General features: G+C 41.9%; 1 long non-coding RNA gene across 2 annotated transcripts in view; it reads left to right on the top strand.

The window, feature by feature from the left end:
* Positions 1-505: 505 nt before the first annotated feature.
* The window catches only part of LOC109024552 (uncharacterized), a 241,082-nt gene continuing 227,861 nt past the window's right edge, over positions 506-13,726 (top strand). For both annotated transcript variants that reach the window (XR_008675009.2, XR_008675007.2), the window contains exon 1: positions 506-837. This is a non-coding gene — a long non-coding RNA (uncharacterized lncRNA). The remainder of the gene's footprint in view (positions 838-13,726) is intronic.

The raw sequence follows: 13,726 nt of genomic DNA, 5'->3' as shown, positions 1-13,726 counted from the left end.
GTCATGTAGTCTCTGGAAGACGTCGCCGTACGCTCATGAGAAAATGAGAGTGAAAAAGGCAAATAGTGCCTTACTATTATTATGAAAATAGTTTCGACTTAACAGGCTCCTTGAAAGTGTCTCAGGCAATCTGATGTACCCAGGTGACACTTTGAGATCCACTGCTCTTGGGCAATAAAATGTAATGATTGGGATTATGTTTTTCCCAATAAAATTCATTTTCATTGCTATGGACAAGAATCATTTGCATTACTATGAGCTCTCTATAACTTCTAACCATAGAGAGCTGTAAAATAACCCAGCTGATTGAAGTCAGCCAAAGGTACTCATCTTGGTAAGAGTAGGTAATCCCTGGAGATCCATGGGATAATACACAGAACTCCAGGGAAAGGATGCCCAGTGCTTGGTTTTGTTCATTTCCAAGTCTTTGTCAGTTTTTGCTGACACCACAAACCCTCCTCTGGTTTCCCTGGTGACAGGGCTGCCTGACTCTCTGCCTTCTGTTTCTGGTCTGTCCTTATGGCATAAGCTCCATGTCCATCTTCCCTCTGGGCTCTTCCCTTTGGTTCCAAAGAGCTTATTGTAGAAGTTAAAAAAAAATACAGTAAAGTGATTATCATAATCCTAATTATCCTCTAGGCAATGCAGAAAAGAAAAAACATAAGGATAAACATATTGAGATTTGCTCTTGCTCCAGCACAATTCCCTGAAAGGCTTCTTCTAAGCCTGGTATCCTGGGAGTGGCAGTGTTTTCAGCGTGGCAGACAGAGCAGTCAGGAAGCTGGGAGCCCAAACAGCGTGAGACAAAGCCACAAAACAGAGGCTGCGCATCGGTCGGTAAGTCATTTCTGTCTTACATCTCACCTTGATAATGAAAGGAAATAAATGTCTTGGTCACGAAACCAGGATCATGATGTGGAAGGACTTCAAGTCTAAACCTTATGGGGGCAGGGGTTGCATCTTGATGAGCCCAATTGGAAACATACAGAAGATTGGTCCAAGGATAAGAGGAATCAGCAAAGATCTGTCCAAGTAGGGCTACCCGGATAGAGTGGCTAGGAAGTCCTTGCATGAACCAGGATTGCTTTTGGCTACATGTAATAGAAAAACACCTCCATAGTGGCTTAAACACATAAAGGATTATTTGTCAAACAGACCAAGTGCTTCATCGCCTTTCTTACCACGTAGGCCTGTACTCTTATGCTTGTCACCTCATAGTTACTTGCACCATGGCTGTTGCATCCCTAGGAGCCTTCCAGTAGGAAAGAAGGGGTAAGGGACAAGCAGCACCAAGGAGAAAAGGGCAACATACATACATTCATGCCCACACAGACACACAGCACAAATACACACACACACACACACACACATGACTTTTTCTAAAAGGAAAAACATTCCCTGGGCCTTCTGCTACATCTTGCTGGCCACAGCTGTGTGTACGGCTCGCCAGGCAGGTGGGAAATAGGTTATTTTACCCTTCTCAACCTTTGAAATAGAGAAAGACAAGGAGGAATTGGTTATAAATAGTCTTTGGGTAGACAATTCACAGTGTCTGGCCCAGCCCGCTCGTGAGAAATACAGGGATGAACAGACTCGACACAGAACTCAAGGTAAGGAACCTGGGGGTAAAGTGCAGGTCTGCATCACAGCCCACAGGTTCCCACCTTCCCCTTCATTGCCAACATCCCTGCCCACTCCCTCTGCCATACTCCTTCGTAGGTGCAGCCATACCTACTCATTATTTCCAGTTTTCTGAATACACCCCTTTGTTTTACACCTTCATGATTTTTTTCATGCTTTCCCCTCTGCCTGGGATGCCTCTCTGTGGTCACCCTCCTCCATCCACATAGTGCCTGTGCTGTGTGCCAGACATAATACAATGAACAAGATCCCTGGAGTCTCTGCTATACTTAGACTTAAATCCTGGGGGAAGGGGCAGAACTAAAGATGGAGCCCATTCCTGATGGGCTGTGGGCAGCCTATGGAGGTAAGTGTTGTTATCATGTCCATTTTAGAGATGAGCAAACTGAGGTTTGCTCAGCAAGTTAAATGCCCATCAAGTTAAATGACTTGCCCACGGTCACAAGGCTTGAGAGTGAAAGAGGTGGAAATTGAACCTGGGTTTGCCTGACCCAAAGTCAATGTGTTATGCTACCTTTTACTTTGCCTTTCAAAGGACAGTGCTTCACATACATGTGAAGACTGCAGTCAAATTCTTGAAGAATCTTTCTTCTCAGAAAGATACATCTCCATGCTAATTGCCCACACCTCCCTAGATTGAGTGTTCTCAAGGGTAGGGCCTGGGCCATATTTAATTGAACATCTTTGGAGTTGAGCATCTTGTCTGTCACATAGTAAGAACCTCAAAACCCAAAAAACTTTGATTTGATTCCCAGCTCCACCAAGACTGTTGACCTTGGACAATTTGCTCAACCTTTCTGGCCTCAGTGACTCCAACTATAAAGTGAGCCTCAATTGTGAAGCTTGCTACTATGGTGTCTAATAAGCCTCCCAAATGCTTTATTTGGATCAGAAGGCCTGAGTTTAGAGATATCATTGCCATGGATGGCAAAGGCTTCAGCTTAGTTCTGGTTCCTTGAGATATTTGGCCATGTAACTTTCTATGACGTTCAGCCCTGTAAAATGAGGAAAAAATACCTTCTTCAAAGTATTGACAGGAGGATAAAAAATAACATACATTATAATAATGAGACTAGCTACCATTTATTGAGCACTTACCACGTGTGAAGATCTCTGCTACGCCCCTTTCATGTTATTGCTTGAAGACTTATAATAACACTGGAAGAAATGTATTATTATTCTCATTTTTCTGATAGTGAAACTGAGAGATAAAGTAACTTGCCCAAGGTTGTCCAGATGGTCAGACCTGATTTGAACTCAGGATTGGCTCCAAGGACTGTGCTGTTAAATGGCAACGATAAAATGAAGCCATGTAACTACAAAATGCTGTAGAACATTAGTCCATGTACCCGACATAGGTTGCATAATTGAATGAGTCAATGAATGAATACCTTTTCCATCTTTTAGCTTCGCCTATTTCATGTCCAGCACAGTGCCATACATATAGCAGGCATATAGTGCTTATCGATAAGGAATAATGAATGAATGGGCTTTATGATGGTTAATTTTATGTGTCAACTTGATTCCATCAAGGGTGCCCAGATTAAGTATTATTTCTGGGTGTGTTTGTGAGGGTGTTTCTGGATGAGATTAGCATTTGAATTGGTGAACTCAGTAAAATAGATTGCCCTTCCCTTGTTGGTGGGCATCATACAACCGCGGAGGACCTGGATAGAACAAAAAGGCAGGGGAAGGAGGAATTCACCCCTTTTGCTTCCTGCCTTCTGAGTTGAGACATAGGTCCTTTTCTGCCCTTGGACTGGGATTTACATCACTGGTTCCCATGGTACTCAAGCCTTTGTACTTGGTCTGGAATTATACCACTGGCTTTCCTGGGTCTCCAGCTTGCACATGGCAGCTCATGGGACTTAACTTCCATAATCATGTGAGCCAATTCCTCATACTAAATCTCTCTCTTTCTCTCTCTCTCTCTATATATATATGTTCTGTTTCTTTGTAGAACTCTAATACAGGCTTATATACCTTTGCATCCTTGTCTTACCGTGCATAACCTGTTCATTCATTCTGCTGATGGTTATTAGGTGCCTACTGGATACAAGAGCTTTTCTACAGGTTAGAAATAAACCCAGAGCAAGGGATAAAATAATTGCATAGGAAGTAGTTTGCAGAAGTGGAATGAAGAGAACCCAGAGGATTGCTCCCACCCCCAGCCCCCAGACCCAGTTCTCGAGATTAGCTTATGCTCTTGGAAAAACAAACCAGCCACCTGCCTAGTTGATCCTGTCATTTAATGTGCTATTTCCCCTGCCTTTGCTGTTGTTGCTGCTGGAGAAGTTCCTTTGCAAGCAGAAAGGAACTCTCTTGCCCAGAGAGCATGTCCTCTCCTTCCTTGTAGCCCACCTCAGCTCAGTTCATCGTCTCTGGCTGGTGACACTGCAGTCAATTGCCTGGGAATTACTGTGAAATTACTCTGGGAAAATTAGAATGCCAAGAGGGGAATGAGCAGGGAGAAGAGGTGAATATTGAGCTGCAGGGGAGCAGCTTTCTGACAAAGACCTGGGGAAACTGTTTATAATATCGCAGTCCATTTGGGGATATCTAACTTACATCATCAAAAATGCCTGTGAGATCGTAGTCAAATTGCTCCAACTCCCAGGGCTTTGGTTTTCTCATCTTGCTTTAGCTTCCTGCTGGCCTTCTACTCCTTGAATGCAAGCTCTGTGGCCTCTGAGCCTTTGTACTTAACAGTTTGGGATACTATTCTGTCTTCTCTTTACATGAATGACTCCTCTTCATCCTTAAAGGCTCAGCTTAATGTCACCTCCTCAAAGAGCCTTTTCCAAAGCAGGCATGCCCTACTTAATCCTGCAGTGACTCTGTATCGCATATATCACTTCTGATGTTATTTTCTTCACTTACTTATAAACATGTTCATTATTTATCCTCCCTTCTGCTACTACTACTACTACTACTACTACTACTTCTAATGTAAGCTCCATGAACTGTCCTGCCTTTGTCCCCCAGGGCCTGGCCCGGGTCCAGAACATAGTAAACACTCAATAAATATTTGTTCGGAGAGTCAGTAATAGGTAGTTTGTTAATTATGTTATTTCTAGTAGCACTGATATCCCCATTAGAGAGGGACAGAGATCTGGCCTGGGAGATAGTGGACATCTGGTACCCAAATACTAGCCACAGCTGTCATAGTATGACATTCACTGCTAATGTGTCAACAGATATGTCTTCATTCTCCGGGCAGCAGGAGAGCCAGGGACAAAACAGCATGATCTAGAGGAATCGGTCGTGCTATTGGGAAACAGGGTTTGATCTAGGAGATTTGCCCTTTCAATCCATGTGCAAGACAGGTGCTTTTGTCACCTAGAGGAAAGCTTTACTTCCAAATGAATCCTCGTTCGTGGGAGTGAAAAACGAGCTCAGCATAGTACAGAGGCCTGATTTGAACTTTAGCTTTGCCTCGGAGGAGATGTGAGAGCTTAGGCAAGTCACTTTGCCTCCTTGAGCCTCGTTTGTTTTTCTTTCTTTGTGAAGCTGGGAAGATAGAATTAAATATAATAATGATTGATATAAAGGTGTTTATAAATGTCAAATGCAGTGCAAACATGATTCTCTCCTTCTCTTTCACCTCTTCCTCCCTCTTCTTCCTCTTTCTACTCCTCTTCTTCCTGACTCATGTGTATTATTCTCTAAGTCCAGACATCTGTTATATAAAGTGAACAGCAGGTTTATTAATATGAAAGGAGGGAAAGACCTGTAGGATTGTACATCTTTGAATCACAAGAGATAGAGGCATGGACATGAGACTGGACACCAGATTTTATTTGCCTCCCACACTAGCCTGCCTGCCTGTCTAGAGATTTTAAAGGGATAACCCTGGAGCAAACATCTTGGACCAACGACTTCCACTCCTTGGGCCTCATTTCATCCTGAGTAAAGGTGTGGGGTCTATCAGGGATGGCCAAGTTGTTTCTATGCTGGGAAAGAGACTGGAGCTATCATGGGGCTCCATGGGAAATGGTGCTGGGATGGACTAGTGATGTCTGCCATGAATCTGTCAGGAAGAGTGATGGTGCAGGTGCCCTGTACTGGCCCTCTCTGGTCACAAGTGCTATTTCAGGCATTTCCTTGCAGTGATTCTCTAACTGAATTGTCACAGTGAGTCAACTCAGAGAGATACATGCAGCCTAATATTTTGTCTGTGACGGAGGTGCAGAGAGAAGTTTCATCAGAGAGCACACCTGTTTTCCAAGACTTCAGCCTTAAAGTTTAAGGATTTCCTTCCTAACAGGCTTTGATAATCCACTAGGAATCAATCACTCATGAATTTAACTAAGCTTTTTGGGAAATGATCTAAAATTTTCACCTCAGTAGCCTCCTGGGGAAATGAGTTCCATAAGTTTATTACCTGCTGCATCACCTTGTGCTTCTTTTTAAATTTCTTTTTTAAATCATCCAAGCCATGAAAAGACGGGGGTGGTGGCGACATCTGCCTCTAATCAGGAGCTGGTGAATGTGCTCATGGTCACCTTGCAGCCTGCCCTGAATTCCATTGATTTCATTTCTTCCCCTCTCAGTCTGTAACTCTCCAGAATGAAGAGGCCAACCAATTGTCCAGCTTGTCAGGCAGCAGCCCATCTGTGGAATGAAGACAGTTCTGACATTTCCAAGTCTGGATTAAATGCTGCCTCCTCTTGGAAGCCTATCCACGTTTCCTAGGGCCAGAATCAATCTCCTGTTATTCTGAGCAGCAGAAGCACTTGGGGGTAATATAAAAACTATCTGCTACATGTAGAAAAACTCTTTATACTTTATGAAGCACTTCCAAATCATTTTGGGTCCCCTGAATTTATAATAATGATAATGATAATAATAAATAATAATAGCTAATATTTATACAGTCTTGCTTTGTGTTCGATACTGTGCTAAGCATTTTATCTGCATGGATTATCTCATCTCCACAGCCCACTTTTGAGAGAAGCACTATTATTCTCATTTAGTAGGTGAGGAAACTGAGGCACTGAGAGATTCAGTTATTTTCTGAAATTTAAATGTGAGAAAACATAAGCTCAGAGAACGTAAGTGAAGAAACCTGGGTCATAGTTTCTATGACATCAAGTTTCTTCTCTCTGTCCTTCTCCCCAACTTTTCTCTCTCTCTTAAGAATATTTCATATTGTGTCATGTATTATCGTTTGTTGCTACTTGCCTGCTTTCCTTAGTACATTGTGAATTACTTAAGGTCAAGGTTGTGCTTGAATTATTCTTGAACATTTACTATTCCTGGCTGGGTGCAGTGGCTCATGCCTGTAATCCCAGCACTTTGGGAGGCCAAGGTGGGAAGATCACTTTAGGTCAGGGGTTTGAGACCAGCCTGGTCAAAATGGTGAAACCCTGTCTCTACTAAAACTATAAAAATTAGCTGGGTGGTGCTAGGGCTGGGTTCTCATCTGGATGCTTGATTGGGGAAATAATTACTTCCATACTCACAGTTGTTGGTAGCCTGTAATCCCAGCTACTCAGGAGGCCGAGGCAGGAGAATCACTTGAACTTGGGTGGCAGAGGTAGCAGTGGGCTGTGAGCTGAGATTGTGCCACTGCACTCCAGCATGGGTGACAGATTGAGTGAGACTTTGTCTCAAAAAAAAAATATTATTCCTTTTCCAGAGCATAGACTAGGATGGGTTTACCAGACTCTTTCCTTTTTCTTTGGGCATGAGTGAGGCTATAATTCTCAGCATTTCCTGTAGTCAGGAGAAACCATGTGCCTGAGTTGATGAGGACAGAAGTGACTTGTCTACTTTCTGGCTTTACTCCTTACTAAAAAACCACCCATATGGTTCTCTATGTTCTGTTTCTCCCCCTGTCTACAAGCTGGATGCAGAGGTTCCAGTGGAAAACTCTGAGGCTAGGGGATGGGGAAGCCACAGGATGGCAGGAGGCTGGGTTCCTGAATGACTGCATGGAGTAGAGCTAAGTTCTCTTCTTATTTCACTATGACAGGCATTGGGTTCTGATGTGAATCCTCATGAAGGATTTGGGGTTGTTCCTTATAGCAGTGGCCTACCCTGATTAATAAACCATTCCATCAGCCCTTAGCACAATCAATCAGCTAGTATTCTGCCTACATAGAACCTTGATCGATACATGTGTGTTGAATCAAACTGTCTTGGTCTGCCCCTTTTCTGATTAAAATTTTTCTCCATTTCCTCATTAATTAATTCCTCTAGAATTTACCATGTATATCAGTTATCCACTATGTAATAATATTATTATAATCTTGTGGCTTAAAACAACTTGCATTTATTATCTCACCATTTCTATGGGTTTGAAGTGTGGACATGGCTTAGGTGGGTACTTTGCAAGGTTATCATTAAGGTAATGGCTAGGGCTGGGTTCTCATGTGGATGCTTGATTGGGGAAATAACTACTTCCAAACTCACAGTTCTTGGTAGAAGTCAGTTCATTGAGCTATAGGACTGGGGATTTCGGTTTCTTGAAGGTTGTTAGTGAACGCTATCTTCAGCAACTGGAAGCTGCCTGTAGTTACTTGCTACAAAGCATTCCCTAATATGGCTGTTTGCTCTCTCAAAATCAGCAACAGAGTGAGAGACTCCACCAAGAGGGGCACTACAATTTAATGTAACATAGTCACCTAATCACTTCTATGTAATCATGTATATCCCATTGCCTTAGCTACATTCTATTGGTTAAAAATTAGTCACAGGTCTCACCCACACTCATGGGTTTTCAGGTATCCTTTCCTTATTCCCTCCATACTTTCTAATCACCAGCTCTAGTGGGGATGATTAGCACCAGGTGTGTATAGTGTATGAGTGTAATTGAGGCGGGGGTTAGGGGGTGAGATAAGGGGAGCTGCTTGTTGCTGGGAACTCATTAGGAACTTTCTAATGTCTAGGGGTCTCACAAATGTCCCAGTGGTTAAAGGGATATGTATAACCTTCTATTTGATAAGTGCTATTTCCTTTTTATTAGCCTAAACATATGAACCTGTGGCCCAGGAGAGCCTAATCAATACTCTGAAGCTGCCCAACAGCTGCCAGTGTCCTGTCAGAGGCTTGGTACAGTTAGTAATTGTCATTGAAGCTGAAAGTAATGAATTAGATGACTCTTGACTATTTGCATTTAATTTTTAAAAATTGTATCACAAAACTGGGGCATGATGAAGGATTGCTGTCGAAAAGGAAAATAGGTGGGAATACGTCCTTAGGCATCTAAGGAAGAAAGATTGGGAGAAAAATGGAACCAATCTCCTTTGAGCTCACTCTGTGAGCCAGGCACTGTTCCCAGCCTTCAGATGCGCAAAGCCATTTAAATTTCATAAGCACTCTGTGAGCTAATGTGATATACTCATTTTTCAAATGGGGAAGCTAAGGTTCAGAGAGGTTAAGTAACTTGCTCAAGGGCACACAGCTAATAAGTGGCAGAGGCAGGAATAAAACCTGGCTCTGTTTGACTCTAGGGCAATATACTTGCCCTTGGTGGTGCCAGCATGGGCTCTCTTCACTTACTTTTGCTATCTAAACATTTTTAAACCTCTCCTCTACGTATAGGTTTCAGAGCAGGGACCTACTTCTGGGAATGCTTGTCTGGATCTGCCCTGTATGAGGTTAGGGAAGGAGAGGAGAAAGGAAGCAGCAGGTACAGCATTGTCTTCCTACTAGAACTTCTTATAACCTATGGAGGAAGAGCATAGAAGTGACAGAGAGCTTGAGATCTTCTGGGTAAGGCTTTGAGAACTATTGATAAACCCTAATCTTCTTAGAGCGTTCTCGAATTGTGTTCTACAGATTGTCTCCCAAATAATTTTATTTTGTTCATCCCCACTGTTACCTTCATAGGTCTCCATCATCTTTCTCTTATAGACAATTGTGACACCAAACATCACAAAATTGTGACGACCAAACAGGTGGTCGACTTCAGTCTTAATTCTGTCTGATCCATTCTAAATAGGACAGTTGATGGGATCTCTTCAAAACCAAAAGTTAACCATTTAAATTTCCAGCTTTGAATACTTCAAGGGCTTCCCTTTGCTATTTATTAGTATTATATTCGAACTTCTAAACATTCTTGACAAGGCCCCCAAATTTTGTCTTCTCTTTAATTCCCCATTTCTCACCACTTTTTTCTTGCTCTAACCAAAAAGAAATTATTTTTTTCTAAAATTCTTCATGCTCCCCCTACCACAAGTCTTTGCTTGATATACTCTTGCTTGTCCTAATCCCCACACTTCAGATGATTCTTAAGGACATAGACACATGTTTTTACCTGCCTGGTATTTCCTACCTCTGCTGGAAATTGCACCTTGACTTTTCTTTGACGAATTGCCACTTTCAGGCCATGTGGTTTAGTAGGAGTTTGACAATACCCCAGTTCCTGGTCACAGTGGATCTATGCAGAAATTGTGACTCAAGTCTGGACAATGAGCATAGCATTGAAGTTCTTGCTGGCACTGTTGGGAAAGAAGCTTTCGTCCCCTGGAGTGGTTTATCCAAAGCATGCAAAGCTGGAGCTTGTGGGGTCTTCTTTACCACTCACTGCCCTTGAGAAAGCCTGCTTGAGAATAAAGCTCACACAAGGGAAAATAGAACCCAGAGACAAAGGCCATTTTTTTTTTTTGTTATTTCATTTTAGTGTCTAGATCTAGTCATGTCTAAAGCAAGAAACCCTGCATTTTTCAATTGTATGGACCAATATCTTTTCTTTTTTACTTTAGTCATTTTTAGTTAGATTTCTGCCACTCGCATTTAAAAAGGACCTGCCTTGAAACACTTGTCTCTCCAGTTAAAGCCTAAAGTTCTTTCTTCATGCCTATTTTATATATGAGAAGGTTTAAATCTCATTGTTATTTGATTAGTAACTTTTATTGAGCACCTACTAGGTTCTAGGTGCTGGAGAGTCAACAGAACAGGTAAAAACTTCTCAGGGAACATATATTAAGGTGGAAGAAAGAAGAAACAACCAATGTAAATAAAATATATGTTTATGAATGGTGACAAGAGTTAAGGAAAAAATAAAACAAATATGTGGAGAAATCCCAGCTATAAGTGGAAATGTAGGTGAATGCAGATTTTGTATAGAGTGGTCAGGAAAGACTCCACTGAGATGAAAACATTTGAGCAAAATTTTGAGGGATATGAAGGAATTATCTATGTGGCTATCTGTGTTCCAGGCAAAAGGAGCAGCACAATTAATGATCTAAAATGGGAACATGCTGATGGGTTACATGCTCCCATAGTAATTCCATTTTACCTTTTCAATTACATATGTTAGGTCAATAGATAGTATATTAGAACATACTCTTTCCATTTATACCTTATTTTCTCTGTGTTTCAGTTTGAGGGTTTTATATTGATTGCTTTTTGAGTTGCTAATTTTTTCTTCTGCTAAGTTTGCTTTGCTGTTAAGTCCATTCATTGACTTCTTCATTTCAGATATTGTAATTTTAAGTTCTAGAGTTTCCACTTAGTTCTTTTTATAAGTGTTTCATTTATCTTCTAAAATTCCCCCTCTGACCACTAATCTGCACAAATTTTCTTCTAAAGTTCTTTAATATGTGTATAATAATCATTTTAAAGTTCTTGTTTGCTTATTCCCAAGTCTAAATCATCTGTGGGTCTATCTTTATTGACTATATTTTCTCTTGATTGTGGGTCACATTTTCCTGCTTCTTTGCATGTCTCATAATTTTCAATTATGTGTTGGACATTTTGATTAAAAGAACAGTAGAGACTGAATGAGATGATACATTTTATTTTGTTTTCTCCAGAGAGCACCCACCCTTTTCCCTATCAGGAAGCTAGGGTGAGAGGCTGATCATTCAGATCCCACCATGATCAAGCTGAATTGGGCTGAGTTGAAACCTTGCTTAGTTTTAGTTTACTCCTTATTTCAAATGAAATAACAGATATCTTTCATCTTCCATTATTCCAGTGTCCAACTTCCTATGCAGCCACTGGTGAGGGACTTATGGTGAGGGACTTATCCATTGATCTTATCAGAATTTGGGCTAGGAGGAGGTTGATTTGCAGCTTTAGTACATTTCAGTTTATCTCCAGATTTAGCCTAAGCACTGCACAAGACTGCAAGATCTAGCTCTGCTTTCCAGCTCCTCCCCCACAGCTGCTGGCTCAGCACAATTCCTGTGGGGGAGAACTGTTGTGCCAAAAGATTTATTATTGCACTTGGACTCTTTGAGATTCCAATCTGTCGCACCAGCCCACATTGTCACTAAAAGCTCGGTTGGTTTATCCTTGTTCCAGCAAAGCTCCTCTGCCTATGGCAGGCCTTCTTCTCAACCCACACATATCCAGACCTGGCAATTGGCCCAGGTATGAGAGTAGCAGTTGCTCTTTCCTCACTGATGAAGGGCTCATTCCTCTCTGGCATTTGGTTCATTTAAACTTTTTTGCATCCACCACTCTTGTGTGACTTTAAAGAGAAATACAATATTGAGTTTATCTGGTGTTTTATTCTGTTATTGATGGGAACATTGGCCCTTGTGCATTCTAACTGGCAGTGGATCTCCTAGGATCTCCTACATTAACTTCAATCACAATGATAACACTTGTAATTACTTGTAAAATTTCTGACTCCTCAGCCAGTCTATAAGCCTCATGAGGACATTAAATTATGTCTGCTTTGTTCAGTGAAGTACACCTGGTGTAGCCCAGGGCCTGGCATATTGTGGGTGCTCAGGTCTATCATCAAGGCCCTGTGTCAGATGCAGGAGCAGCAAGGTGGGTTAGGTCATCTCAGTCCTCAAGCTTCTCACAGTCGAGATGTGAGCCTGAGTCAGAGCATACCCATTCCTTCAATTGGCAAAGGACCTTCAAAGCCCAGGTCTTCAGGGCTGTGTCTCTAGATTCACTGTGCTTTGAGGAAATCATGACATGGGACACGGAGGGGCCAAAATTTCTTTTGTCCAGCTGAGCCTTCTTCCATGATCCATAATCCAAGTGCTGCTCTCCTCTTCGGGTGGGGGAACAGCCAGATTGTGGAGGGTGGGTGCCAAATTTATAGGGAGATTGTTGGTCTGGCTGACCCTGGGTCTATGGGTCTCAGCTTGAAGAGAATACCAATCCTAGAAGAGGCTCTGGTGAGTGAAGAACCATTGAAATTCAAGTTCACCAGCCTCTGATAGGGGAAACAAAGTCAAGATGAGAAAATCATATGCCTCCAGGCACACCTGAGACATACTTTCTACTCAATCTTTATCAACAAGAAGAAGACAATAAGTATTTATTGGAACTGTCTGTGCTAGGCATTGTGCTAAACTCCTTTTGTTGTTGTTGTTGTTGTTGTTTTTTGGAGACAGAGTCTTGCTCTGTTGCCTAGGCTGGAATGCAGTGGTGCAATCTTCGCTCACTGCAACCTCCTCCTCCTGAGTTCAAGTGATTCTTGTGCCTCAGCCTCATGAGTAGCTGGGAATACAGGCATACGCCACCACAACCATCTATTTTTGTGTGTGTGTTTTAGTAGAGACAGGGTTTTGCCATGTTGGCTAGGCTGGTCTCAAACTCCTGGCCTCAAGTAATCTGCCTGCCTCAGCCTCTCAAAGTGTTGGTATTACAGGCATGAGCCACTGTGCCTGGGCAACTAAACTACTCATATATATTATTTAATTAATGTCACTCTGTGAAAGCAGATGTTCTTATACCTATTTGGCAGGTGACACACGTGGGTTCAGATAGGTCAAGCTGCTTGCCAAAAGTCACACAAGAAAGTGAAGGAACCAGGATAGGAAACCCAGTACCTGATCTCAAAGCCAGTGATTTTTTTTTTTTTTTAGCCAGTTCCAGGTCATTGTTTACCCTTCTGTGCAAGGCACTATAAATTCTATTTATAAATATTATTTCTAATTTTCTGAATTTGATAATAGGACATTTCTAAATAAGGATACTGATGTTTAGAAAAGATAAGGAATTTTCATAGTGTCACTTAGCTAATATGTGCTACAGTTAAGATTTGATCCCAGGTCAGGAACTCCAAGACAAAATCGAGAGCTTTTCCCTTTTTCACCTGGATGCTCTTCATCTGCTCATATCTGTCTTGGTTCTTTCTCTGCCCTGCTGTGTGCCCCACGAGCTT

This window comes from Gorilla gorilla, chromosome 23 (assembly GCF_029281585.2).
Source record: "Gorilla gorilla gorilla isolate KB3781 chromosome 23, NHGRI_mGorGor1-v2.1_pri, whole genome shotgun sequence".
Classification (NCBI taxonomy): Eukaryota; Metazoa; Chordata; class Mammalia; order Primates; family Hominidae; genus Gorilla; species Gorilla gorilla.
This window is presented reverse-complemented; position numbering and strand designations above follow the sequence as displayed.